Here is a 24,574-nt window from a genome sequence, read left to right as displayed (position 1 = left end):
TGTCAAGTTGGCTGGAAGTGTCAGTCTGCCTGAATCCCTGCTGAGGGATCTGAACAGTCTGGATCACCAGGCTGAAGCCAATGGGATGAAGATAAAGTGCCATGTCCTGCACTTTGGGCAGAACAACCCCAGACAATGCTACAGACTAGGACAGGGAGGCTGGAAGACAACTGATAGGAAATGGACCATGGGATACTGATCAACTCTCAGTCAAACATGAACAAGCAGTGTGCCCAGGTGGCCAAGAAGGCCAATGGCATCCTGGCTTGTACCAGAAATATTGTTGACAGAGGAGAAGGAGGTAAACATCTCTCTGTACTCAACACTGCTGAGGCCGCACCTCAAGTATTGTCTCAGTTTTGGACTCCTCACTACAAGAAAGATGTTGACACTCTGGAGCATGTCCAGAGAAGGGCAAGTAAACTAGTGAGGGCTCTGGAGCACAAGTGTTATGAGGAGTGGCTGAGTGAGCTGGGATTGTTCAGCCTAGAGAAGAGGAGGCTCACAGGTGACCTTACCACTCTCTACAACAATCTGAAGGGAGGTTTTGCTGTGGTGGGACTTAGCCTCTTTTCCCATGTAATTAGTAAAAGGACTAGAGGGATTGTAATCAAGTTGTGCTGGGAGAGATTCAGGTATGACATTAGGAAATAATTCTTCTCTCAGAGGGTCGTGAGGATCTGGAATGGGCTGCCCAGGCAGGTGGTGGAGTCTCCATCCCTGGTGGGGTTCAAGAAATATTTAAATGGTGTACACAGGGACATGGTTTAGTGGGAAATATTGGTGAGAGGTGGATGGTTGGACTGGATGATCTTTGAAGTTTTTAGTTTTTTGTTTGTTTGGTTGGTTGGTTGGTTGTTGCTGTTGCTGTTGTTGTTTTTGGCATCACAAGTAATCCCAGGTACTTAGAATCATAGAATATCTTGAGTTGGACGGGGTCCCTATGAATCATCAATTACAACTCCTATTTTATATGCTTATTTAGCTCTTTTTTTTTTTTTTTTCTCTCTTTTTTTTTTTTTTTCTTTCATTACATTGTTGTTTGCTGCTGAATCTGTGTTGCTGTAATTCTCCGCCTTGAACAACTAGACTTTTGTTGTGTGAAAATTAGGAAACTGATTCCAAGACCTGCTCTTCATGAGCTTCCTTAACTGATATCAGTTATTCTTTTAGTTTCTAATTCTTTGTTGCTTAATTCTTAGTGTATGATGAATGACATATTTAATAGTTTAAAGCAGTGACAAGTATTTTATAGTAACTGAGTAAGTTAATGACATTGCACAGATTGGTAGTCAAATGTTTGCTCGGATTCCTTGGGCTGTTAAAATCATCTCCATCAAAAAATAGCCTAAATCAGAATTTGTTTTAGAATTACATTTCTGTCCAAACATTTTAAAAGATAGTTAGCTATACGCACTGACAATCTTATAATGAAATTTTAAGGTAATATTTCCGTTATTTATAGTTATAATTGGCATTATGTGCATATTCATTTCCTTCTTATACCATATCATCTAATTTATTTGTTTGTTTGTTTGTTGAAGAGAGATGCAAAGGAAACAGCCAGAATGGTCTGATCCCCTCAATTTGTTCTGGTGCCAATTTATGGTTTATATTATGTCTCAGAAAGAGTAGAGGCAGGAATTACACAGTTGTACGGTCATGGATACATCATCCAGATATACATCCTGACAATGCAAAACATTTACAGGCACAGAGAGAAATAAAAAGCATACTCTTAGTTGATCACTGACTTGAAATTTGAGTAAAAGACTTGACCTACAAGAATATTAGACTTTGGAGTTCAACTGAGAAAGGAAAATATATAAATCAATGGTTTTGAGTTTGTATAGCAAGAAGTTTTATTCAAATTGGGAAATGTTATATTTCATCTCTAAGTTATTTAAGCTTTTTCTTTTCTTACCCTTTAAAAAGATCAATTTTAAAATTAAAATGACATTTTGAAATGAAATGTTCTAGTTCATTCTGGAAATGTTGATATAAAGAATTCTGACATTTCCTAAAACCATTTCCTTTCATCTGTGTTTGTGTATATGAGGACTACTAGAAGGATGAGACTTGACCTTATAAATTTATACTTGTTGATAGAACAATATAGGTAGAGGTGAAAGAAAAATAAATAAAATAATCCCGTACTTTTTTCTATTTCTAAATATACTTTACAAAGCTGTGAAGAGATAAGAGGGATGCCTGCAGGATTTAACTACCTTGAAATATATGAAGCAGAATAACCTTTTGCTGTAGACCCCACGTTGCTGCAATCAGAAGTAGCTAGAGGCTTTTCAGACTTCTCATATTTACCATCATGCAAACACAAATCAAAACCAAAGCAACAAACTAACAAATAGTTTGAAAACAGCTGCACCGGTATTTATTGTATTTTATTTTTATTTTAAAAGTTGAGCCCTTATCCCATCAAATTATATGTTTGATGCCACTTATACAGTGTATAAGTAAATACAATGGCACGTAAATGCATTTGAATACAAGTGACAAAAAATTTACCTGCTTGCTTATTCCATCTTTCAAAGCCATCATGACATTCATTTTTAGTGATCTGAGTTACTCCACTAAAGAAAACAACAAAAACAAACAAGCAAACAAATAAACAAAACAAACAAACAAAAAACTAAGACTTTGTACCCTGTATAAGATAAATCAAGGAAATCAACTTTTTTTTTTTTTTTTTTTTTTTTTTTTTTTTTTTTTTTTTTTTTTTTTTTTTTCCTCTGCAGTATCATCTATTTGCCTCTGTTGCTGTTGAAATGGGACACGGGAGGATAGAAAGATGTAAGTCTTGATGCTGATGTGTATCTCATTTCAGGACAGACAATGAGAGAATGAAATTTGAGTTTTGTTTGCACTTCAATCCATATTCTGAGTAGGTCAAGATAGGAGAGAAGTTCTCAAGTTTCCAAAACATTCTGCTGGCCATAATACCATGCGAAATTTTCTGTTGCTAAGAGATGCAATCCAGCTTAACATAACTATTACTTCCAAATCTACAGGAACCTGTTGAGAAGACTTCATTGACAGTGTTCATATCTAATTGTAGAGGAAGAGGAACCTAAAACCTCACAGCTTAACTACTGTAGTTTTTATTGCCAAAATGAGAAGCAGGGAGGTATATGTCAGTTGGTGTCTATTGCCTCTTCTTTTCCTATCCCATAATCTTTTTTTTTTTTTTTTTTTTTTTTTTTTTAATTTTAAAAACAAACACTAATTGGTTTTAATTCTGCTTAAAAATAGGGAAGATTTATGAAAGAGGGACTTGAAGGGCTCTTTTTCAGTGGATTTGACATTATTGATTAACTGATACTTAGACTCTTGAGGCATTGCTTCTCATTGTACAAAATAAGCATAAAAACACTACAAGCAATTAATTGCATGTTTTTCTGTACTGTGCTTTGAGATGGCCTATCAGTCTTTTATTAATATTAATGAGAAGAATTAGTACCAAAGACCAGGGGTCCATGATAGCTGGAAGAACCTGTAAGGACCCTCCAGCTCTCATGCTTTATTATTTTTTAATCAAAGTGGCTGACTTGAAGGCACAAAATTAAAGAACAGAGTCCTTTATGATTTCACAATGATTCAAATTAAAATGATCTATACTTGCATAATTCCAACGAGCCATTTTGTGCTAGTTAAAAACAGTTAAAAATTGCATAAATGCATGATTTAAGGGCTACAGCTTTCTAATCTTATTGAAAGGGCCAATTTTGGTGCATTTCTCAGCTTTCACACGTGATCAGAATAAAGCTACCAGAGGAGAGAAAATGAGAGATAGTATATTTGATAGCAACATTCTACTAGTAAGTTACCTCTAGAAAAGATAGGATATAAATTCATCGGTAATATTTTCTGCTAGTCTAGATAGACAATTATCTTCTTGTAAGTATACAAAATATTCTGTCTTAACATTACTTTCAATACAACAGAGTTTAAATGTTTAATTAAAATAAAATAAAAAAAAATAAAAATAAAGCTTTTCTCGAATAGAGCTCCCACAAAATAGTTTGCAATTAAACAAGCTGTGGAGGACTCTTCAAAAGCAATACAAAAATATTAAAAAACAAAATAGAAGGGGAAAAAAGTGCATAACCTACTGCCACACTGCAGGTATGGAGCAGAAACAGAACTGTGACCAAAATAATAACCATACAGTACTATCCAGTATTATGTCTCTAACAGTACTGCTTTTTTATTTAAATTCTGCCTGGCAATTAATTTCAGACTACGCTATTACAAGACATAAGTACATGTTTCCATGTCTGTCTAGCCATTACAGCCAACTTTGATCTCCTCCGGGACCTACTTGTGGCTATCCCATGGGCCAGGGTGTTAGAAAGCAAGGGGGCCTGTGAGAGCTGGTTAGCATTTAAACGGCTCTTCTTCTGAGCTCAGGATCAGTGCGTCCCTGTGACTAAGAAATCAGGAAAAGGTGCCAGGAGACCTGCGTGGATGAGCAAGGAGCTCATGTGCAAGCTCTGCAGAAAGAAGAAAGTACATGATATGTGAAAAAGGGTCTGACCACTTGGGAAGAATATAAGAATGTAGTCAGGGACTGCAGAGATGCAACCAGGAAGGCTAAAGCCCACCTGGAGCTGAATCTAGCTAAGGAGATAAAGGATAACAAAAAAGGCTTTTTTAAGTATGTTAACAGCAAAAGGAAGGCTAGGGAGAATGTGGGCCCCATACTAAGTGAGGGGGGAGTTCTGGTAATGGGGGATGCTGAGAAGGCGGAAATACTGAACGCCTTCTTTGCCTCTGTCTTTAGTGAAAGGGCTCTCCCTCAGGAATCTCAGACCCTGGAGGTTGATGAGAGAGCCTGGGGAATGGGAGATTTCCCTTTAGTCAGGGAGGAGATCGTCCGTGAGTGCCTAGGAAACATTAAGGTCCATAAATCTATGGGACCTGATGGGGTGCACCCAAGGGTGCTGAGAGAGCTGGCAGAGGTCATTGCTGAGCCGCTCTCTGTAATCTTTCAGAGGTCTTGGAGAACTGGGGAGGTGCCTGAAGACTGGAGGATGGCCAGTGTCACTCCGGTCTTCAAAAAGGGCAAGAAGGAAGACCCAGGTAATTATAGGCCAGTCAGCCTCACCTCTGTCCCAGGGAAGGTGATGGAACAGCTTGTGCTGGATGCCATCTCCAGACAACTGGGAGAAAAGGAGGTTATCAGGAGTACTCAGCATGGGTTCACCAAGGGGAGGTCATGCTCGACCAACCTGTTGGCCTTTTATGAAGATATCACTAGCTGGGTGGACGGAGGGAGAGCAGTACATGTAGTCTACCTTGATTTCAGTAAGGCTTTTGATACTGTCCCCCATGACATTCTTATAAGAAACCTGAGGAAGTATGGGTGAGATGAGTGGACAGTGATGTGGGTTGAGAATTGGCTGACTGGCAGAGTGCAGAGGGTTGTCGTTGGTGGTGCAGTGTCCGGCTGGAGGCCTGTAACTAGCGACATCCCCCAGGGGTCTGTGCTGGGTCCAGTCTTGTTCAACAGTCCTGATGTCACCAGTCAGTTCACTAACATTATAGAGCAACACTATTGCCTGGTTTATGAAATCATCCTAGATACATTCTGTGAGCACCCTGTTTTACCTACAGCTTACTGTATTTTTTCAGTAAATGACAGGGTGGTTGAAGTTCCACAACAGAATGAGGCTTGGTGTCATAATGCCCCCTATAGCTGGAGGACAAAAGCTTCATCAATATGCTCTACTTGATCAGGTGCCCTGTAGTAGACAGGAACCAGAAGGCTCCTTGTGTTGCCCTTGTCTCACCCATAGGCTTTCCAGTTGCTCCTCCCAGTATCCCTCCATGCCACTGAAGGGATAGAGGAAAATACCACTTGTATCCCTGCTCCATCCACAAACCACCCCTGTCCCCCCAGATCCCTTCTGTTAGCCCTCAGGCTTCTCTTGGCAACTACACTGCTGTCAGTCTGAACTATCAGAAGTCCCAAATCCATGGATCATGAACATGATAGACTCTAACAGTCCCTTCAAAGAATTTACAATCCATCCATCAGTGTGGATTTGGAAAACAGCAGATTTCTACATGTACAACTCCTCTGCATACTAACAAACTTATGCAGTCTTAATGGACAGAAGATATGGTGCATGAAAAACAGTAAAAAAATGTAAAACTCCTGCTAAGAAAAAACCATCTTTTTTTCAAATATGTTTCAGATATCCATGAGCCATCAATTTCGTCCCCCTTAGCCATGACAAGAGTTTCTGTGCAGTCTTCCTGATAGCACAACTAGTGCTCAAAATCTTGCTTTTATGATAATGCATTACATGAATTTTGTGAATAGGAGTAATTGTCTGGTCCCAGTTCTCCAAGTGGTGTAATGAAAATGTGAACAGAATAGTTGCTTGGAGCACAAAGCATCTGTGATAAATACTGTAGACCTTAATATTTTAGTCCAAAGAAAAAGAAAAATGTGCAAGTATGTCAACTTTTCTCACCTTTAGTATTAATTAGAAGAATTTATTGGTTAATTCAGTCCCCACAATCAATATATTTCCCCAATTAGGAGATCTATCTTTATCTGCTCTGAGATCAGTTTTTCATTATGCAAGTTTTGACTGTCTTTGCTTGCTGCAAAACCAGAAGCATGAAAGCAAAAGGTAGCCTCATGTGATACTAATCACGCCATTCCTCTGACACTGGATAGAAACTTCTGGGACTTAACGGTCAAGAATCTACTCAATTTAAAATAGCTTACTGGGCTGACTTAACAATGACCTTGGCTCCAACCAGAATTTACCCATTCAACTGTTATAATATGCTCCACTTGATTTTTGGGGAAGAGAAAAGGTACTCAACTGATATAAACTATTTTCTCCAGTACATACTGTGATAATCTCAGTTGCAGTACACCAGTTCATGAATTTATATACAGAAATATGTATATAAAACTCTGTATTTCACTTCTGAGATACAGTACAGATATTTATTTTCTAAATGGCAAGAATTACTGAAAGCATGTTTTCCTTGTATAAGTTCTTTGAGATATTTGTCTATAACACAAACTGCTATAGCTAGTACTTGTCTATTTGCATTCACTGCAGTAAGTCCTATCAATGCACTAGATGACAAGCGTAAAAAGAGTCACCAAGGACTTTAGAGGTTTTCTTTATTTTGGTGTTGTGTCTACCTTGGTCCAGATGAAACTTCAGAATAGCCTTCTGTGACTTTACTTTCTGAAATCTGCAAAAGAAATTTGCTCAGGGACTGAGACCTCACATGTTGGTTAACAAATTTACACAGCTGACATACAACGTACGTGGCCCAGAACGTAAAGGTCGGTAATGGAAAACCTGACAAAATCTTAAGTGGTCCTAGTGGGCAATACTATAATACAGTGTTATTATGCCAGGTTTCCAAGAAAGTATATTACTCAAGAACTGAAATTACTGTTTGGCAGCCCAGGAGCTTGTAATGTATTGAATAAACTATAGTTTCTGACTAATATTTGCATGCCTGTCTAGGAATATGTAAATGTGACAGTTTTCCTCCTGGAAAAACTAAAATCCCTAATGAATGCAGGGGCCAAACATGCAAATAAAGCTCATGATTCACACGTGTGTCTCTCATTTAGTTTTTCAAAATGTATTTTGCATTTTGATTATGCTACAAAATGCAGCACAGAGGGCAGAGCAGTGAGAAAAATAGAAGCATGTGTACAACATATTTTTCATATCAAACAAACAATGTGATTTACTTTAATCATTTCAGGAGTAACAAATAACTGCATGTACATGCTTTGAATGCCTTCCAGGTATATGTAGTTAGGCTGGAAAAAAAAAAAAAGAAAAAAAGCCACGCTGTTTATATTTGCAATTTTTAGGCTGCAAATCTGATTTTCTCTCAATCACTCCAGCTTTCCTCCAGTATAATTCTACTTTTGACTTCAACAGAATTGTACTTTAATTTTTATAGATGTGAGAGGACAATCAGATCTCATACAGTTTTGCTATGTCAGAACTCGACCAATTCTTTTTCATACCACTAACTCTGGTTTATAACACCAGACATAAGAACCATCATTAAGAACTTAGATGCAATCAACACTGCAGACTCTCCACTAGAGCACATGAAAATTCTACCCAGAAAATGTCCCTCACAGCACCTTTAAGCAATGCACAGAACTCAGTCTCCTTCCATTTCTTACACACACAAGCAGAAGATATCTAAACATGACTTGTCCAATGCTTCTCATGATTGGCAAGACATAAAACAGGAGAAGAGTTATCCTCCTTGAAAACAACTATAAGAGAGCAAGTGGCAGACACCCTATGGCAAATCTGCCTGCAGAGGTTTTAAGTTACACTTTTGCACAACTACTCTGACTCATAAATTCTATGCAAATCCTCCACCCTAATATCTAACAGAAAAGAGAATTTAGTGCAACTTAATTCAAGCTAAAAGTGGCTGTAAATTGGGTTATGGTAATGTATTGGACTGGTATAAAATGGTCTACCACTAGATACCTCCTAGCAACCTATTGTGCTAATTTCGATGAACACTGCAAAATATCAGCAAAGTAGAACTGCCTCACAGTTAGCCTTAGGTGTTTTTCATCCCCAAAAGAGACTGTAGGATTTCAGATCTCTTTATACAACAGAAAATGTTGCAGTTCAGCTACAGGATTTTCTATTGCTCAACAAACAGTATGATCTGCTTTCTACTCTTCTCAATGCTTACTAGGCTAATGCTGAAAATTAAATGTAAATACACACACATATATATATGGTACTGGAAAGTGTTTTTTTCTCTGTTCAAATAGTGCACAAGCAAACAAATTGTCTCAAAAGAAAAAATCTCCCATACACTCTTCAAATCTGAATTTATTTATTTATTTATTTATTTATTTATTTATTTATTTATTTATTTATTTATTTTTCCCATATGCTATTTTCCAGTCAGCTCTGGGATAATACAAATAATAACCAAAGGAAAAAAAAAAAAAAAAAAAACACACACACAAAAAAAAGTTTTTTTTTTCAGAACTCTCACATAAAAGTTGAGACACATATGATCCTGAAATTAATTATTCACAGTGAATCTGAAAGAACATCATCACTTTCTGCCCAAAAGATGCATTTCATTTTCCTATCTTTTATTGCATACAGATTCAGGCAGAGAAAGCCGCCTCCAAATGCCATTTCTTAAAGATACCAGAGAACAGAAAGGTTAATAGTTAACACTGCCAAAAGCACCATTATTAAAACTGCTTTGCCATGCAATACCAGGGCAAATAGAAAATGAAAATTAGCCTAGACATCTACAAGCTCACAAAGGAGATTTGAAGTCTCCAGGGTTGTCATTCCAGCATCTTTACATTATAATCAAGCAGGTTTTGTGTACTTACTGTAGTTAATGCCACCTCTTCCCATTTCCATTTTGTTGCAAGTACAGAAAATATAACCAATAATGTGCATGTTCTTTTTTCTTTGAGGGGAGGATAGGGGAAAAAAAGAATTTAATTGACAGATAAAACGGATGTAGAAAGGGTAATTTCATTTTCCATCAGAAGAAGTAAGGTTTTATGTAGGGAATGAAATTAACAGCACATGAAATTGGCTTTTCCTAAGTTCATATTTTTAAAACTTTTTTTTTTTCTTTTTTTTTTCTTCTTTTTTTTTTTTTTCTTTTTTTTAATATATAAGAAGGAGTAGAAGAAGAAAGAAAAAGACACCCAAACCAAGGTGGAGTTGTAAAAAGCCTGACAATGAGCAGAGATGATTTCCAAAGACAATAAAACTTCTCCACTGCAGTGTTGTTGTGGGCCTGCTTGCTTTACATTTTCTGCTTGTGTGATACTAAAAAGTTATGCTTATAAATGTTTCCTGATTTCTGTGTGTGATGTTCCATCTTTTGACTCCAGCTGGTTTCGAGTCACGCTCTCCACTCCACATCTTTTCCTCTCTTTCCTCAGCTTAATTCGTGTTGCCTGCAGGTTGTGATTTATCTTTGCAGTTAATACATTTGCATTCACTTTTTTTTTTTTTTCTTTTTTTCTTTTGCTTCTGTTTGGCTAGGTAAATCTCTATTGGAATACCAATATGTATGGATTTCCATATTGTCATCACTGAAAAAATAGCAACATGAGAAAATCATTTTGAAATCACAAAATACAGCAAGTTTTTCATCTCCCTTTTAATTCATAAAAGCAAAATTAATGAAAAAAATCATTACTAATGCTATGCTCAGGAGAAACAAGGAGGTTACTTGTAAAGAGAGGTCTGGGAATAAATTAAGTACAATAATCATTTATCGAGGCAAGTGTAAAAATCAGCTATAGACCAAGCAACAAACAAACAAACAAACAAACAAAACAGTGAGCATGCATGCATACACATACATTTGATATTTGTCCAGGAAACAAAGATAAAGAAAAAACAAATCCATAAATGACTGCCACCAAAACCAGAGAATGAGTATCATCATAGGTAGCAAAATCAGAGGCAGCTTATGTATATATATTATCAGTGAGTTGAAAACAGCTACTCTTAGGCTTAATCAGACAATAATTTTTATTGCTAAGAAATCTGTTGCTGTGTTCCATGAACAAAATACCCTTCCATACTAGCATGTCATGTTTTGCAATGCATGTTGTAGAATTAAATTTCTAGCAAACCTGAGGAATTTTAATTGAATTAGCATTATTCCCACAAATATCGCACAACATCAAGTACTCTTGAAGAAAGCATAAGCTCTGGGTGCTCAAAATGCCCAGGCAAATTTTATAAGAATTCAGTGGGTTAGGAGGGGAAAACCTGCTTGTGGTCAAGATAAAGACAGGGAAATCACTTACCAGTTACTATCAGTGGCAAAGCACATTTTACCTTGGGAAAACTAATTCAATTTATTATTCACTGAAACAGACTTAGGTAGTGATAAACCAAGAGCACAGTTAAAACAGTACCTCTTCCTCCATCCTGTCTTCCCAAGGAAGTTTTACACTAAATTTCCATCTCATTTCTCAAAAAGTATGGAGGCTGTGGTCCATACTCAGCAGCTGCTCTCTGCTGCTCCATCTTCACAGACTTTCTCTACTGCAGCATACATCCTTCCCACAGGGAATGCATCTTCTTCCAAAAACACATAACTGCTCTGAGGCAGGGTCCTTGATGGGTATCAGGGAAATATGCCCCAGAATCAGTTGCCCATCCTCTGGTGTCAGTTTTCATAATATTTTTTCTCACTTATTTAAAAAAAAAAAAATTAAAAAAAATCAAAAAATCAAAATAAAAAAATCCCCCCTTTAGAACATCCCTCACAGGCTCTATGCTTGTCTATATGCATACGACTGTGTGCGTTTATGAGTGACTGTGCATGTAAGATGTTTTAGAGAGAGTCCATAATTTACTTGTCTGGTAGGATCACAAAGGTCGTAGGGTAGTCATGTGAACATGGGGGCTTGTCTTTTTCCTGATGAAGTTCCCATCACCCCTGCTTTTAATTAGTGGTGGTACCATGGTAAAGACTGTGGTGAGGGCTGCTCAGTAAGGCTGTGCAAGATGGGTTGATGGATGCAAACACTGTTCATCATCAGAAATGGACTTGGGCAACCTAGCTATCCCTGCCTGAGCATGAGGTTGGACCAGATATCCTCTAGAGTTTTCTCCTACCCTGAATCATTCTCTAATTCGTTAAGCAATATGTATATTTACACAGATGTATAGCTATACAGATGAAAAAAAAAAAAAAAAAAAAAAAAAAAAAAAAAAAAAAAGAAAAAAGTCACAAAGAAGAGACAGATGGAGAAGGGAAACAAACAAACAATCAAAAAGGAAAAAAAAAAAAAAAAAAAAGAGCAAGCTTGAAATAGAGGTGTGTTTTTTTAAGGTGACTGTATTCTGAGAGCATAAGTGCTTTATCTTGATTTCAAGCTCTCCTAACAGTAATGTAAAGCATCTCAGTAGACTTCTTTTTCTTCTTTTGCTGACATGATAAAAATAAATAAATAAATAAAGCATAGTAAAAACAATCAAAAACAAACCAAACCAACCAACCAACCAAACAAACAAAACTTGCTGTGGTATTTATTTTTTCTTACCTTTCTGCTGATAAGAGCTCTCAGTGTTTCTGAATGAGATACTTTATTGTCTCTTGCAAAGATACCAGAGAAGAGAGGGGAAAAACAATGCCTTTTGTTAGAAGGGAAGCTAACTGCAATTTGAAGAGCAATTGTAATAGGCAGTATTGCTGAAGGCAAACAGAAACTAAAAAGAAAGCTCTTTAGAATATTATCCTTCCTTAACATTTTGATAAAGTTCCTTAAAATGGGATCCACTTTTGCCTCTGCAGCAGTTTAATTTCCTATAATCATCTCTGATGGAACAGATGATACACACAGAGTTACCCCAGGTATTGTTTAAGTGGGGACTGAATTACTTTTATACTATCACTAAGTGATTGAAAAACCAAAAAAACAAAAACCACATTTTCAGCACTGCTTTGCTTCCCGTGCTGCAAGCCTAGAATAGTGATGCTCTTTCTAATCCTGTTTAAACTGCATTTCAGAAGTATTCACAAGTCTTTTTTTTCTTTCTTTCTTTTCTTTTTTCTTTTTTTTTTTCTTTTTCTTTCTTTTTTTTTTTTTTTTTTTTTAAGTTGTTGAATAGAATGTGCAAGCAACGTAGGATAGGAAGCAGAGGGAGTGTTCATTATCAGGTCTAGAAGAAAAGCAGTTTTTGAAGAGAAAACCCACAAACTACAAGACTTAAAGGAATTTGCTAGTTATCTTTTCCACTTGGGTGACTTCAGGCTTTGCTACCAAATTGAAACACCATTTTCTGAACAATAATACTATACTATACTATTTTTTTACACTACAAAAGAATATTTTTAAGGCATACAAAATGTATTTCCCTTATGTAATCAAAAACAAAACTCTATAAATTATAATGCAATGTACAGTCCAATTCCTCCATTCAATGCATTTAAATGGTATGTGCTGATTAAGCTCTTAGTCATTTATGTTAAATGTCTAATGAAAAGCTCTTTGAATCTGGTTTAACCCATATTAAATGCCCTAGTGGTGCCCCTGGAATTAAAAGAGAAGAAGAAAATTAATCCTATTCTTCATTCCCTTTATACATTTTAATAAATTACACTGCATTTTCTTAATGCATTTATGTCCCAGACAAAATACCAAATGGTTTGATCCTTTCAACAAAAAGGCAGGGAACAAATTTGCACATTAAAATGTGGAATGATTCAACAATTCAAGGCATTGTGTTTTCCAGAGGAAAAGATGTCTTTCCTATGTTTCTTAATAACATTGCATGATGATTTCTTCTTTAAGCAGGGTCTGTTGAAAGTTTGCAAAGTTTGTTGTTTTTTACTTCTTAAAAAATTTTCTTTCATTGGAACAGCTTAACAGAATTCAAAATGCAATATGTTCTAGAATATAGTGTTGTATTTGTACAAGAGCTGCAGTAACCCAGCAGTTGTCAAGAGTTGACAGGATGGCCAATGAAAATCAGAATCAAATTCAAGAACAATCAGGGTGTCTTATTTATGTCTCATTTTGGCAGAGCCATAGAAATTCTGAATTCCAGAGCTTGCCTAGTTGTTTTTTATGCCTGAACTAAAGTCATATGGCCAGGTAACCCCTGAAAGATATTTATTAAACCTATTTTTAAAATCCCCAAGCTTAGTGATTCCACAAATTTCCTAAGGTTCTTTCCTTTTCCTTTTTTGTAAGGTTCTTTACAAAAACACACCGAGCACACTACCACTGCAACTCTGTTTTACAGGGCAGTTTCTATGGTTGCAAAAACAGCTGTTTCTTGCTCTCCTCCCACAAACAGAAACAATATTTGTCTATTGTACTACTTAGCTATCTTCATTCATCTGAAAATGGCACTCTCTTTTTGCTTCCTCATTTAGCAGGTTTGTATCAAATTCAAAATCTAGTGAGAGGTAAGTTTCTCTGCATGTTAGGAAGATATTAAGCAGAATAATAATACCAATGTAGACACCCTCAGAAATAGGAGAAAGAAAAATAAATAAATAAATAAATAAATAAATAAATAAAAAGAAAAGAAAAAAGGCTGAGAAAATACTTCTGCTAACATTTCAACATATGAAAAATTAAAGTGTAACTAATGATTGTATATGAGTTGATGGAGAAGTGCCTACATGAAATAGGTAAGCTGCATCTAAATGTTTTGTGATGATTGCTAAAATGTTCTTTAAAAATCCCTAAGATTTGCCTGCAATGAGAAAATCCCTATCTCTAGATTACAACTGAGAGTCTTCAAGCAGATTTTTTGAACCTAAATGCACTGTATTGTTAAAATATAATCATTATTACTTTTCCTATTTGAAGAGGAAAACTTTGTTTGGCTCAAATCCAACAGTGGTGTAAATTGGATATGACTTCTGGAACTGAAGAATTACAGTGAGAGTTAATGGCAGAGAGCATCTGCATACTGTGGACTTTACCTGATTGATGACATGGGTGTTTGTTAAATGACTTATTTTCTAAATTTTTGCCTTTGATGTCTTTAAAATGTTGAATGCTTAATACTTCAGTTTTCTGTGGTTTAGATGTTACAAATGTTTATTCCTAATATTATCATGCAATCAGTAGGAAGAAAACCCCAATAATTTGGTTCTTGACATTTCTAGTGTTCTTGCAATAGAACCAAACATTTGTGCTGTCAGTCTCTGGGTTCCTCTCTAGCCAGCCATTTCCAAACCACCCATAAATTAAACATGGTAAGTTTGATTCTGGTACCCTTTCTAGCAGATGTTCAAATCGTAAGAACACAGTTAATTTAAGATTAAATTATTAGATTTTTTATTGTTTGTTTTTGTTTTGTGTGTGTGTGTGTTTTAATGAAGGTTTTCTTCCTTCAGGAAAATTTTACAATTTAAAACAACAACAACAAAAAATAAACAATTGATAAGCAATGTTTGATTATAATTCTGATTTGTGAATTACTAACAACAACCCACTAAAGTTTTAGACAGAACTGCTTGAAAATATCTTGGAAGAATTGTCCATGAATGAGAAAATGAAATTGTCAGCAGAAGGAAGTTGCATGCTGTACCTCCTGCATATCATTCCTGCTGGATACAGATGTAAACTGCAGTGTATAAACTGTAGTGACCATTTCTGAGAACTAATATAAAATAAAATAGTGGAGAAATTTGCATGAAATTCATGGACACAGTCAGTTGAAATGACTGGGGACAGACGCAGAAGCACTTGTGGCATATTTCAGGTGTATACAATAGAGAGTGATGAGAGTAAGAACCTTAACGAATGGGGTAAATAAAAGAAAAAAAGGGGAAAAAAAAATCTTATAAAGCTGTGCTCCAAACCACTGTTACACGCAGGTGGTACATCCTGAAGATGAATCAGCGGCAGCTCAAAAACATCTGCAAAAAGCTGGCACAGGCTTTCCCATTTTGTATTTGCCAGTTCAGTAGCCAACAAACAAACAGAACTTATTTGCAGGTTTGGAGAGGGAGTGTGGTCACATGCAGATGTTTCATACAGAGTAAAATTGGAGCATGTAGTCTGATACTCTTATATTAACTCTCCACAGCTCAGATCTTCCTAAATATTCATACTCCCCCATTGTTTGTAATCCACTCATTCCATGTTACAATTGCCTTCCATAGGACATAACTCACCTTTGCATCCACAGCTGTAAAATAAATGATTTGGGCTGAAGTGTTCTGTTGGGCACAGAACAGATGGTACTAGCCACAGAAAAAAAGTCAGTAACACCTGGTTTTGGATACTCAGGAAGCAAATTCCCTGCCCCAAAAGCCATGGCTCATTATTCTGTCCAGATAATGGACCATTCATATGAACTTCTGCTATTTAAATCTTAGCATCTGAAACCAACCAGTCCCTCCAATTCCCTCTGCAGATCCAGTTTTGCCTTGGCTACACGTATCCCCAGCTGTTCTCTGGATAGACTTTTCCATACATTTGAAATCCTAGTAAAAAAAATATATGCAGCTGTAGGTACTTCAAACTGTTTCCTATGTAATAATCCCAGTAGCTACTTCCACTTCCCTGGCTTCCTCTTGAGCTATTATTTTTAAAAGTTATTCTCCAGTCTCAAATCTTCATTCATAACACTTGACACCTACCAATTCAAATTCTATTTTTTTCTTTTGTCCATTACTTTACATCTCTGCATAATCTGTTGTGTTTAATTTGCTTTCCTTCATAGAAGTTAATATGAAGTATTTCCTCATACCCAAAATAGGAACTACAGAGCAACAAAAACAAACAAACAAATAAGACAAACAACAACAACCATAATGACCAAAAACAAACTTTTGGTTCTACATTTTGTAGACATAGTCAAGTTTCCTTGTATTTCATATTCCTTCATGATCTCTTGAAGCATCTAATCATAAACCTAACTCTGTTTATAGAATAACAGGAAGTGGCATGTGATACATGCGTCTTAGGTTTCAGAATATAACTTGAAACTATAATTCTCGTCATTTCAGATCTGGAGCTTCAACCTCTTGTGCTGCAGAAATACTAGTAACAGTAATGTCCTCTCTCTACAAAAATGTATATGCCCCTACTTATTACTTACAGGCATATTTCAGTAGTTTGAACAATATGATTGGCTTGTCTTTTTTGAACTCTTAAAATATCCCATCAATTAAAAAAAAAAAAAAAAAAAAAAAAAGTCTTCTGTCTTGTAGGACTAAGGAAAACAAAAACTTTTCCAAGGCTCCTCACTAAGGCCATCATCATATGTGGACTTCTTTCCTAAAAATAACACTCATTTCCACGAGATAAACTAATCCGATCTTACCTTATCATACAATCACTCCACTTGGTGAGAAATGTTTTAAAGACCTGTTATTCCTCCTACAAAAAGATCCTGAACTGAATACAAACCCTGTGAGTACTTGCTATGTTATATCTCCACAAAATGAAATTTCAGACCACTTTATACTGGGAAAATGATAGAAAATGGGACCTCTTTTTTGCTTTCATCCTGTCAAAGATGACTTCAGGGAAGTTCCTTGCTTTCATCTCTCAACATGCAGCAGCAGACCAGCAAACCTAGTTAAGTTCTTGGGGCTTGAATAACAATATGATTCTTCTACAGATAAGCAAAGAGGAACAGAGTGATTTGCCAAATGTCAGACAGAGAACTGTTTATGGGACTCAGGAGACCTGATTCTCAGTCTGGAACTCTACTCATTAATGACAGTCCTTTCCTCAGTAATTCTTCATGAAGCTGGTATGATTCATCCACCACCTGCTGTATTGTATAGCAAGACATAACATCTTGCAGCAAGATTTACTCCTAGGTGCTACAAGCTGTCCACATTTTGCAATTAAAAGGACATCTTTTTTTTCCTCTGTTTCTCCCCTAAAATGAATTATTTGGTTCCATAGACCTTAATGATTTTCTTTTCCTCTTAATTAGATAATTAAACTCTGAGTTCAGATCATAACATGCAGCATTAATGATAACTATTTAATCAAAATGTCCATTTGTTATCATTATATTATGTTTAGTAAGAGATGTTTAAGATAATTCTGTTAGTTTTTTTTTGTTTGCTTGTTTGTTTTCCTATTTCTTTCTGCCTTTTATTTATTGCATGAATGCTTGCAGATTTAATACACACAAACATTAATATATTAATGATAAGAAAAAAATATATTATCTTTTATGAGGAAAAAGTGGTGTTGGCATTATATTAACATAACAGAAATGGCATATGACCAACATTTTTGGAAGTTCATTGTGATCATTTAAAATTCATCTTGCAGTTCACATTCTGGACCAAGTTTTCTGATATCTTTTTGCATACTTGAAGAAAGAACTATATATTATTCTTGGACGCTGCAAAATACAGGCAACTAAAAATATTAGTCATGTTTTAAAATCTAATCTTGTAGATTTATATATATTAAAAAAATCTCCCTAAGGAAGCAGGATTTTTTTTAATTTTTTTTTTTTTATTTTCATATTAAACCATTGATTTTGTCCATTATATGCCATGAACAATTAATTTCCATGAGACGTTAAACTCAAGATAGATGTAGCTGTTGTCATGTGGTTTCCAGTGATAGTATTTTTGATTTTTTAGTTTTTGTGTTTTTTTGTTTTTTTTTTTAAACTGTTATACTATTTTCCCCCTACAATGAAGATCAGGATTCACAGTTATTTTTTCACAAGATAAAACAAAAAGTGATGAAGCCAACCATGTAGTGCACAAGAACCACAAAGAAAATAAATGGCTACCTGTCCTGTGACTTCCTTTTAAAGGACCTTCTTGGCCTTGCCAGAAAGTTGGCAGATAATAATCCTTTAACGTGACAACTCTATTAATGAATGCCCTGGCTCTTTCGCTTGCTGACTTATAGCAGGAGGCTTCTCTAATAGAATACGAAGAGTATCCACTTCCCTACTCACCCCCCTTCCACCCTCCTCACTACCACTGAATGAAGAATATTTGATAAACTCATTCCATGAAACCAAATTAGGAATGACCCTCAAGCTTCTTCTCGGTGGAGTAGAAAACTGAGTCACTCATAAGGATCTTTGTTATTCAAAGATCTTTGTATTTTTGAATCCCTGAAACAAGCAGACAAACAAAAAAGCACGATTTATCAAGACTGTAAAAATAAGATTCTATAAGATTCTTTATACAAATATGCTTTGAAAATTCATTACGCTCACACAAACCGAATTTGCACAAATAGGATCACAGAATTATTTAAGTTGGAAAAGATCCTTAAGACCATCAGACCTAGTGGTCTATGCTGTAACTAACTGTTGTAAGAAAAACAAAAACAAAAATTACAATAATGACAACAAAAAAACTGTCCAAGGCAAAGTACTTAAATGAAAAACCTGAGGTTAGTTTAAGTGTTTGAATAGGGTTTTTGCCTCTCAGTGTCCATCTCCAAGCTCAGCTACATCAAAAACAGTAAAAAAAAGGGAAGGGGGAAAGAAGAAAATCTTTACTATGCTGCTTAACTCTGACAATTACTTCCACCTAAGTGGCAATCTTAGAGTATACAATAAATAGATAGACTTCTTGGCCCAAGGTAAGGTGACAAAGTTGTTGAGACTATAGGGACCCCAAGTACAATTTTAGACAGGTCAGGCAGAATGATTATTAACTATAACCAAAGAGACATGGCTTTTGGTGGAGTCTGTTGCACTGACATACCTAGTATTATTTTAAAGTAGAAGTGTAGCAGGGGTGGAAAGTATCATAAACTGTCACTTAGCAGGACTGTTCTTTTAGACAAATTTTTTAACCAGGCCTCTCAAATATTAATTAATAATATTATTATTTTTACAGACAATATTGGAATGAAATATGTAGTAAGTCATCTTTGTTTCCAAATATTTCATTATCATTATACATGATCAGTTTTGCAGTGTTGCTAGCATAAAAAGATAGTTTAACTTTGAACATTGTTCAGGTACACATGACTACCCTACTCTTCTGTCAGTCCTATGGCATATTCTCTTTTCAGTACACTGTGAAACCTGACTTGATGCTATAATTACATTAGATATGTTCTTATTGCATACAAAAATAAAGTTATTTGATTAACGTGTCAATATGGATTATCATATCTTTAACAAATCTTGCACAAACTTTTAGTAGGATTCATTTGCACATGAACAGCATCTAACAGCTTAGATGAGCTTGAGTGCTGTGGTACAAAGCATTACAGAAAATTGAAATGGCTGCATAACGAAGGAGTGGCCAATTGCAAAACCCAGGTTTTCTATATTGCATGTTGCAATTTATAATTCATCCTGCCAAGAGTTTTCACTGGCCAACTCAGGGGATTTTCATAAATCTTACATAATTTAAAAAGTATAATATGGTAATGCAATTACTTTGGGAAAGTACAGAACTGATTGTGAGTTAAAACAAAAATAAAAATCAAAAAGAAAACAAACAAAGCAAAAAAAAACAGCTACTCATTTTGATCCAAATTCCAATACCATTAATGTGTTTAGAAAACTGACAGTTTCAGTCCTAATCTTTTCAACCCAGTGCCTCATAATTATGCAAAACTAAGCAGTTACCATTTATGAAACAGTAGATGAAGATCCAGACTGGAGACTTGCATCTGACATCAGGCTACAGGGATGGAAACAGTATGGGGGGTGGCCTCAGAAAACCATCCTGCTACTTGCCAATCTTATTTAAATTTTATTGCTATCCAAATTGGAAAGATTAGGCAGTAATTAGCAGTTTCCCCACCAGTATAAATTCTGCCTCTCCAAGCAATCTTTTGATAATGATCCTGTCCCTCCTTCCCACAACTTCAGGGAAATTTCAGAGCCAAATATTAAACAGGCAGTTATGAAATTGTGCTCAACCACCTGTTCTCTTGACCCGTAGCCGACCCATTTAACAAAGAACTGTATATCTCAATTAGGCCAGGTGATCCCATAGTCTGCCATTTGATAATTAGCACGCTGTCCCCTTTCCTCCAGCTTTTACAAGATTCTTCTCATGAAGAAGCCTTCTCTGATACAGAAGGGGATGCTGAAATTATTCCCTGTCAGAAGCTCAGCTAAAAATTTGAGTAGTATCTGAAGTGCGATAAGGGAAAGATGAAATCTTGGATAGGAATACAACATTAATTACAATGTGTCATAGCAAAGGTTCATCTAAAATTATATCCTGTTTGAAAATGATCATAGAGATCCAGTAATGAGTATAAGATTAGGGTTAGTATATACGATTTTTCTCTCATTATTGCCCAAGACTGCAATAATTGCAGCTCGGGGTGTTCTTGAAATGGAGATAGATTCTACAGAAGTAATTATCCTCAATGAACTTGTCCACTCTACCCTCAAAACCATACAGGTGCTCAGAATTGACACATCTTGCAGCATGGATTTCCATGACTAAATGAATGTAGAAAAAATGAATAGAGAATGATCATTCATTATTTCTGAGAATACAAGAACAAGAGAAAAAATCAGGCAAAGGCTGAAAGAAAAAGAACTGCTTTTTCACACAGGGCAATGGGAAAGAGATTGCCACTATTTATTAAAGAAAATGAATCAATGAAATAAATGGATTCAAAAACATGTTGACATAATGGATGTACCTAAGCATGGCTCTTTACTGTGTTCACTTAAATATAATTTTCAGCTCCAGAAGACTGGTCATTTTTGGAATACTGGAGATTATTCATGGAGGTTAATTAAGTTCATGGTGCATATTCCTTGTGTACACACAAGTATTTCACTAATTCCTGAGTGGACAGTCTGGTGTCAGAATTCAAAAGACTTTTGTTGTACTTTTGAGATTGAGCCTGTAAAATCTAATAAGTTCTGAACTTTCTTTATTTCATGGAAGCAGTAAAGGAATGTTGAGAATTCAGTGGGGTAAGTATGAAAAAAAGAACAGTGAAATATTTATACATAATTAGCAGAAAATATTATCAAATTCTAATAGAGACACAGTCATTAAAATAATTGTGGTCTTTTAGTTATTCAAAGAGAAGATGAATACAAGACCAGACAGTGAAAGAAATTCAACTGAAGAAAGGAGAAAAAGTCAGAAGAATAAAGAACTTTAAGGGAGGAATAAGGGATAGAAAGATTAAACAGGAAATCAAGGAAAACGGGAGAAAGGAAGTACTGGTGGAGTTGCAGTTGAAATATTAAAAAAAGAAGAAGAAAAAAAAAAGGAGAAAAGATACTAAAGAAAGGTTTTATTCTTTATTATTTTTTTATTTAAAAGAGATATTGGAAAAAAGAAATGGTGTGGAAGGCAGAAAAAAATAAAGAACAGAATAGAGAATCAAACAAACAAAAAGGAGTCAAACCTTGAGCAATCTGATACACTTTAGAAATTGGCCCCACTTTGAGTAAGGGTTTGAAAAATGTGACTTTCAGAGGTCCCATCAAACTTGAATTATTTCATAATTCCATGAAAGGAAGTAGGTACATGTTAAGATAACACAGTTTTGCTTGTGGTCGTAGTTGGGAAATTATTTTCATGATAAGATTTCTGAATGATTATGCCAACTAAAAGAAAAAATCCAGAAACAGAATCAAGAGCCAAAGATTCTCTGAAACAGCAACAAAACCAAAATGTATGAGTTTTCATTTTAGCATCAATAAAACAAAGAATATTGAATTCTCACTACTTGTCTGTGGACAGAAGAACTATCTAGACCTTGGTATAGAAGTATAGTAAATATATATATATATATCTAAATAATAAATAATAATAAATAATAAATTATCCCCATCTAAACTGATCTTAGAAGTCTTTTCCAACCTTAATGATTCTATGCTTCTATGCTTCTAACATCCACCTGAGCTACAACATATCTGTAACTTCAGAGTATATCTTTATTTATTTTATTTTTTAAAATAATTATTATGTTGTAAATAAATGACTATGAGAATTTAAAAGAGAATATTGAGGATCTCAAGGTGGTGCTTGCAATCCTTACTGTTAATCATAATCCTTATTACATTCCTGGTTAATCTCTCCTCTATGTCTTGATTTGTACATTCACCGTATTTAAAGACTGCATCCATGAAGGTTCAGTCAAGATATCTTACTCTAAAAACATCTTCTAGATCCATGAATCAATGGGAAAAAATGAGCACAAACAAACAATAAGTGGTAATGAAGAACTGTAAAGTGATGATGATTAAATAATTACAGTGTCATAGACCATGGATCTAGGGTATGTGCTATCTTTCTCTGATTCAGCTACTTGGTCGTTTTATGACTTTTTAAGTAATTTCAAACTTTCATACAATGTCCTATGTCTTAGTTTTATCTTATGCACACTGAAGTATAGACCTTATTACTTTAGATAGTTTAACACCTGTAGCTGGAAGATTCTATAAAATAAGCAAGAATTTTCATTAAATGTAACACAAACCATTTTCAGACATTATTTTCCCTGAAAGACTGAAGTTTATTCCAAAACAAGTAGTGTATTTATATTCAGACCTTGCCATTTCTTTAAATAGGTTATAAATTAATTGCTGTGCTTAAAATAAATTAGCTGGCTGGGCAAGATAAAAAGCCACAAAATATGGCACTAAAAGTGTTATGATCAATGACACTAAACTTTTGCATATTTTTGTATAGATGATTGCAGTTTCAAGTCTGCAGTCTCTTTAGTATTTGGGAGTTTCTTAGGGGAAAATCAAACAAAAGCTCTCTTTTTCATTCTTTTCTCTAGCTCAGGTTTTGTTGTGGTGAGACAGAGTGACATGAAAGACTTCCTTCTTTCTTCACCAACCTTCACAAGTGAACACATACTTTATTTTTACTTTCTTCATTTCCAGTAGCCAGGAGTTTTGCTTAGATTCTTCAAACAAAACTGGTCATTTACGAAGTGGTTGAGAAAGTTAGCTGCACAAGAGAACTAATAGCAACTCTGCAAATGCTAGCTACATGCAAATTCTTATGAGAACTATCTATGTGCCACATGCTGCCCAAAACAACATCCAAACAGTAATAATAAGATGGCAAAATAAATAAATAAAAAGTTGGAAAAAACATCTTAAATTTGCAGACAAATAACCAGAACACCTGTGTAGATCTTCTCAACTCTCTCTCTCTCTATATATTCCTCTTCCCAGAACAGTCATATGAATTCCAGAAGTGTTTACTAGAAAAAGAGGCTAGAGCAGTCTTTTCTTGCTGTCAAGGAAAGCAGGAAGAGACCTTTTAAAGAAGATGTTCTTTACATGGAGCAGTCTGAGTCTACATCTATCACTGAAAATTAAAAGCAGGATCATTTAGATTTGAAGAAAGCTCCAGTTCTAAATTCCTTGTCAGACTGAATGCTAGATCACATTTATCTGGGCTTAATCACTGTTACAGTAAAGAGGTTTCTATCTTATATACGACTAAAATGTCTCTCTGCAGTTTGATTTAATTGTTTTGTGTCTATTCTGTCTGCATGAATACTATATGTACTTAGGAATGTGTTTGACAGTGAAGCTAACTTTCACAGAGTGACATACCCTAGCTATTATCATTAAAAATGATAAAAATGGCAGTTCTTAAGGACAGTCTTTTGCATGTAATCCTTGGATGGTGCAAAATATTGATCTGAGAAAGTACTAATAGCTTGTGATCAAGATCTTGATGTAGACCACTGTAACAATTTCATAGTATAATTGACTGAATTCCAGGAACGCATCTTGAGATATCTATATTTGTCATTGTATACACAGATATACATGGAAAAATCATAGCAGTAAGAGAACACAAAGCCAAGAGCACGTACAGATGCCTCTCAGCTATGAAATGAAGTCCTCCAGAAACTGTATATTCTTCTCTTGTTCTGAATACATCAGCTATTTTTAGGTAATAAGGAACACAATTTACTTTTAAAAAAATGCAATCTTTTAAAAAGTGATCTGTGGGCAATGCAATCAGTTTATATCAATGATATCACCAAAGACAATTACCAAATCAAAGAACGGTTTGGGTTGAAAGGCATCTTAACTATCATCTATCATTTGGACACTATCATTTGGACAGGCTGGAGAGC

This window comes from Excalfactoria chinensis, chromosome Z, assembly GCF_039878825.1.
Source record: "Excalfactoria chinensis isolate bCotChi1 chromosome Z, bCotChi1.hap2, whole genome shotgun sequence".
Taxonomy (NCBI): domain Eukaryota; kingdom Metazoa; phylum Chordata; class Aves; order Galliformes; family Phasianidae; genus Excalfactoria; species Excalfactoria chinensis.
This window is presented reverse-complemented; position numbering follows the sequence as displayed.